The sequence below is a fragment of the Triturus cristatus genome, chromosome 7, assembly GCF_964204655.1.
Source record: "Triturus cristatus chromosome 7, aTriCri1.1, whole genome shotgun sequence".
NCBI classification, from domain to species: Eukaryota; Metazoa; Chordata; class Amphibia; order Caudata; family Salamandridae; genus Triturus; species Triturus cristatus.
The window spans coordinates 1,194,940,402-1,194,946,401 of record NC_140590.1 but is presented as its reverse complement, the minus strand read 5'-3'; the positions used below and the strand labels follow the sequence as shown (position 1 = coordinate 1,194,946,401).

Genomic DNA, 6,000 nt, shown 5'->3' with positions numbered 1-6,000 from the left:
AGATTATCATCGCACCAGCCTCATGTATGAGTTTTACAGGCAAAATTCGGAAAGGTGTATCAGAAAATACATTCCATACATACAAAAATGATACAATCATAGCAGATATGCGTATGTTTGACTCGTACATGTCCACTTCTGCACACCGGCAGAAAAAGACTATAACAATTATATGGAAGGCCAAACACTGCCTCTTCTTCTACATATTAATGTTCACAAGGTTTAGCATCAGCATCCCCAGCACCATTCTTAAAGGCCTTCATCAGGGCACCCTATACATCCGCAGTAATCTGCTGTAATTAAAGAGGCATAGATCTTGAATTCCATATGGGTGTTTTCTGACATCCTGGTGAAAGGTTCGACTGGAGAGTTACCAATTCTAAGGAGAGTCCAGTGACTTGGCCTCTGCCGGCAAGGTATTGCCAAATTTCTATTTTAGATAGTCGCATCTACTGACATATTCTCCACAGTGACAACATTTGCAAATGGCGGCAGCTCCAATATTTGATGTCCTCAATCTGCTCATGGGCTTTAATGCACTCTACTCTCTCCAAACATTGCTTCCTACCCATGAGGGTGTTTCACAAAACCACTCCTCATTTGATCTGGTTAATATTGGGGCCTTAATCACTCTGTGTCTTTTCTCTGCAGTCAATAGCTATGGGGATGTGCATACTACTGCCACTCACCCCCATCACTTTCTGTAATACCAGCAATAAGAATCAAGCAATGGCACATTCAGTAGGTCTTGCCTGTGGGACCTATTGGCTTTAACAAAGCTTTTGGCGATGCTGTACAACGGCTGAGGGAAAAGCACAATGCTTTTCCTAATGTTGTATAGCATTGTCAAAAGGAAAAAAGGTGCTACCAGTGGTTGCATCATTTCAGTGGCATGCATGTGATTACGTATGCATACATGCACCCCAAAGCATGTGCACCGGTGGAATGGCGTGAGCACCATTTCCTTTTGTTTGTTTTTTTATTTACTGATCCAAGATGGCGGATACGACTTGGAGTGGAGCAGTAAAAAATGTAAGATTTTTTTGTGTGCAAAAGCGTGTAATAAAAGGACCACAGGTTTGGGGGCAGTAGAAGAGTAGGTGGGAGGGAGGAAGGTAAAAACAGCACTTGAGGGAGACAGCAACATTGGAAGCAGGAGGGCAGCACACGAGGGATGCAAGTATGCAGGACTGGGGAGAAGTACGTGAGAGCAAAAGAGAGGGTGAGGGAGAAGTACATGATGGAGAGAGCAATGTGAGGGGAAAAGCACACGAGGTAGACAGCAGCACTGAGCAGTAGAGAGGTACACAAGAGAAGCAGCACACATGAGAGAACAATACGGAGTGCCAGCAGGCATTTAGGGGAGCACCTGAGAGACAGAGAGAGACAGAGAGCTGGAAACACAAGGAGTGCCAAACTAAAAAAGAAAAAAGAGTTCCCTAAAAGTGAGCAGTGGAAGGATACAAGTCAGTCAAACAAAGAGATGGTACAGGTGTTACGCTCAAGGGAAGGGCAAACACAAAATGTGACTGGTACAAGGAAAGCCACTGAATAAAGGGAGGGGGGGGTTAATAATCAAGCTAACAAATAGCAGCCACAGAGTGGGCTAGGAGCCTGTGTAGGTTCTTGGAAAGCCCACAATAGTTCTTCCACAGCAAGCCAGCATGCGCTGTCTGTTAGTCAAGCCCTAAAACAGGTTCTAGTGGAAGGATGTTCACATAGGAGTAAAGAACAGCTCAGCAGGAAGGAAGGGTTGCCCACAAAAACACCTGATGAACTGATATATCACAGACATGCCCTTCATTGCATCAGTGTCCCAGCCAGAAGTCTCATCCCGACTGCCCCCATATAACACTCTGATCAAATTAAAGCCAGAAATAAAGAGTGCCTACCAAACCCTATCCCATATTCCCACCTTCATCTTTGCCGAACCAAAAAGTGGGCTCAGCAGTTGTAAGGACTTGTTGACAGGAATTTTCCAAGCCCACTTGACCTCACTCACCCTCCACCTCGTGCACTGGCTACCTACCCATTGCCACTTTCCACAGCGGCATCGCTGGTTGCAGACAGACAGGGACAATAGCGACAGATTCAACAGCACCCAAATTATTCAGACTCCTCAAAATATATTTGAAGATCCTCTACATGTAAGGCTACCAGCCTTCCAACAGGGGCACCGGCAGGCGATCGACACCCGCTGCAGCCTCTGCCGGATCCTCTACAATGGAACATCTGAAATAATGTCTCTGTAAATGTCAGTGCTCAGGCATCACTGATGATAGTTCATTCTCTAAAGTATACAAAAAAGTAATGAAAGGAATGCTTGAATTAATCTCAGCTACTGGTAATTACTTGTGGCATCATCCCCGAGTAATTGCCAGTGGCTGAGATTGTCAGTCAGGCATTCCATCCACCAATTTTTGTATACTTTAGTGTGTCACTGTAAGTGGGACGGGTATGCCCAGATGTGGGTTCGGTGCACACCGTGTCACTGGAATCAAGCTACATCCGGCTGATGAGCCCATAACTAGAGCACAACCGGCCCTGGGATGCTTGTATTCCAGTTCAGTTAGGACCTGGCCTGGCAGTTCAGGCTGGACTGTTCCCATGAGGAGCAGGGCCAAGGCTGATTAACATATGGCTGGGTCCAAACTGAGGTTAGATGGTGTGCAAAATAATGATAGACTGGAATGTAGCTCCGACTAATTACCGGTGGCTGCGACTAATTAAAGCATCCCATCCATCACTTTTGGTACACTTCAGTAGGTCCATTCTCTGCAGTAAGAAGTCTACACAAGGTTTCCTCGGATATGGAGCGGCTAGAGGTGGGTGGATAGCATCAAACATTTCTTGAGATGTATCCTGGCCACATCAGAGGCACACCACACCAGGTGCGTGACAGCTTGCTTCCAGCACTTGGATCCTCTGCATATTTGCTCTCTGCACACATCTAGGCTCAAAGACATTCAGGCGAATTCATTCCTATTTATAACTTTCACCATCTCTGACTCCTTAATTATCATGTCCCAGGTTTGATGTGCGGCTAGGGGTCGGTCTGAAATGGCACTGTACAACCTACCCCCCCCCCCCCCCCACTAAATTATGAAATACATAATTTCTCTCTCTATATATATATATATAGGCGTAGTGCTCATGATTATCCACAGGTGTATTGTATCTTATGTAGCGCCAATTGTGCTGTATATGGAATTATTTTCGATCAGAGAAGCTGGTTTCTCTGCCCCTGAGGAAGGGAGGGCTTTAATGGCCCCGCCCCTCCCGACTCAACACCTGTGGCAATGTTCTAGTTACTGCACTTGCTACATCGAGAAATATTGTGAAATAAAATAACACATAAATAGAGCAACGATGATACTGCGTTGCACACATCTTTGCCTAACAAGGAACAAAGCCTATTCAGAACCTGATTCCGAGCAGAAGTGGGAGGCGGAGGAACGAATCACCGCTGAGGAGAGTAGCGGGGCGTCACTCCAGCAGTGGCCTGACAGAGGTGAGTGCACTTTAAAGACGTCACTCCAGCAGAGGCCTGAGAGGAGTGAGTGCACTTCAGAGGCGTCACTCCAGTAGAGGTCTCAGAGGAAGGAGTGAGTGCCCTTCAGAGGCCTGAGAGGAGTCAGTGCGCTATATCACCGCAGCTCCGTCTCTCATCTCAGCACTCGACAGGTAAGTGCCAGTGGTGTCGGGTTCCATAGGCTCAACAACGCAGGCGCGCAACACTCATTGGACTCAAAGGGCTTAAACCCCCCCCCCCCCTCGTGTGTGGCAGCCAGGGATGAGACAACTTCCCGGGCACACACACAGCCGACCCGAGCACTTCACAGGTCTTTAAAAGACCATTTGCATGTTAATGAGGCCTTGCTGTTGTTTCACCCCTACTAAGAGCCCCTGCAGCTCCACCCTGCCTATTGCTTAAAGATTCAGCCCCCCCCGAAAGTTTTTCTTATTCTCTCCCCCCCCCCCCCCCCCCCCCAAAATTTGGCTCTAGTTGCGCCTCTGGCTCGACGCAAGCATGGAAATGGGCCCCTTTGTCCAGTGTTGAGTGGTTAATAATATCAATAATTGGGAGGTAAGGGGACCCTCAAAACCTTGGGCCCCATAGCGACTGCATCTGCTGCGCCACTGATTCCCACGCCTCTGTGAACTTAAAGATGTGGGCCCAGATGTACAAAGATTTTGCGTCAGGGTTGCATCACCTTTTGTGGCCCAATGCAAGTTCCTTTTTGGGATTTACTAAGCGACATCACATGTCGATTTACTAGGCGTTGGAAGAAAAAAAAAGTAATGCACCGCACAGCGCTGCCTTGCGTTGCCTTGCATTAGAGGGGCTTTTGATGGGTGGTGTATGGACGTTTCTGTGAATCCACTATGAATTTTGATGCAAACCCATATTTTCAAAGATATGTTGACATGGGTTTGTGCCAAAATGGTTTGCCTCCCTGAGGCTGGTGTAACGAGGAAAAATATTTATTTCTCGTCGTTATTTCCGCTTTGCGCGTGTGAATTATTCTCCAGCGCACGTACAAAGAGGAAATGGCTTCCAAGGATAGTTTTTGTGCACAAAGGTACCCCATTCTGCATCTAACTTGACCATAAGGCAGGCAACCTTTCACAATGGCACAAGGGTGCCTGCGTTGGTGCTAGCCAGCCCAAAGTGAGCTAACTCAGGAAGAGAGCAGAAATGCGCCATTTCTCTGAAAATATGTCACAGGTCTGCTCTCTCCCTCTCAACGCAGCAAACCGACTTCACTTGCTCCGCTGCATTGCGTGAAATGTTTGTAAATATGCCCCTCTGTTTTCAGCCTGTGGGGCAGGCACTACATTTTATCCGTACTGGTCAAAACAAAAATGCAAATTTGGCATTTGTGTGCCTTAAAAAAGGTTTTTGTGCCGGGGAAGGGTTGAGGTCCAAACAGTAGTGTAAAGTTTAAAGCCCCAGTTTTTAGTAGGTGTGCCCGAGGCGAAGAAGGAACTTTCATGTTCCTATATTACACGGCAGGTGTCAGGGCTTGAACTGGATAATCCTGTGTCATTCTCATAGCAGCTTCTTTGGGAATAAATTAAAGACCGCATTGGACTATCAGTGCTCCTGTGTTTGCCCATTCGCTTTCTGGCTCTCCGGGAAGGAGGTGTTGGGTGAAGGAGGTGTGCAGGGGAAGTGTGGCACTGACACACCGCTGGGGAATTCGAGCAACAGAAAGGGGGAAGGTAGTAGGGTTTGTATGGGTCTCCACCCTTTTCTGTACTGAAAGCTACTTATGTTCAATGAGAGGCATTGAGAGCTACTAATATTATTAATGTTGTATAATTTCAATTTTTTTATATGTATAAAATTCAACCAGGCAAAAGCTTTCTAATTTAATAAGCTGGTCTGCACACAGGTGAGCTACTCCGAGGTAGCTAGAGAGCTCACGAGCTACTGGTTGGAGACCCTTATATGCCTACAGCCAGCTGACATCACTTCTCAGTCACCCTCTTACAGAAGAATGTGTAATGGAAACTGACAACAGCAGGGCTGCTCTATCACTTCTACCTTCTGGGCAACAGACGCAGATCTGCACCACGTAATTGGGCATCCAGTCTGGGGTATTTTGTACGATTGGAGAAATGGTGTGTATGGGTTAGGGGACATATCATCAGATAAACTACAGGCCATACTGCCACCTGCCACACACATAGGGTGAAACATGACAATAACTACAGCCTAGCCCAGGAGAATTATGGTGCAAAAGGCTGCGTTAATAGGACACGTCCATAGGCCACCAGATGACTATTAGGCAAACAAGATAAAGTTCTATCCCACTGAAATATAACAGGGGGCGGTTTCTTCTCGAGGGCGGGGGAGTGTCGCTCCCTCCCCTGCCTGCTGCAAGCCATCCAGGAAAAAATAAAATGGCTATGAAAAGATTTCAATGCCATTTTATTTTTACAGGCGCAGTGCGCGCTGCAGCAGTGCCAGCCTCGAATCCAGACACATGCTGG

The 6,000-nt window shown here is 47.0% G+C and overlaps 1 protein-coding gene across 2 annotated transcripts in view; it reads left to right on the top strand.

The window, feature by feature from the left end:
• Positions 1–3,388: 3,388 nt before the first annotated feature.
• Positions 3,389–6,000, top strand: part of LOC146811578 (butyrophilin subfamily 1 member A1-like) — a 92,486-nt gene continuing 89,874 nt past the window's right edge. Inside the window, exon 1 of one of the 2 annotated variants that reach the window (XM_085618555.1) lies at positions 3,389–3,511. The gene's annotated coding sequence lies outside the window, so the exon portion shown is untranslated. Of the gene's footprint in view, positions 3,685–6,000 lie in introns of both variants that reach the window. The other variant, XM_085618556.1, reaches the window with a different exon arrangement.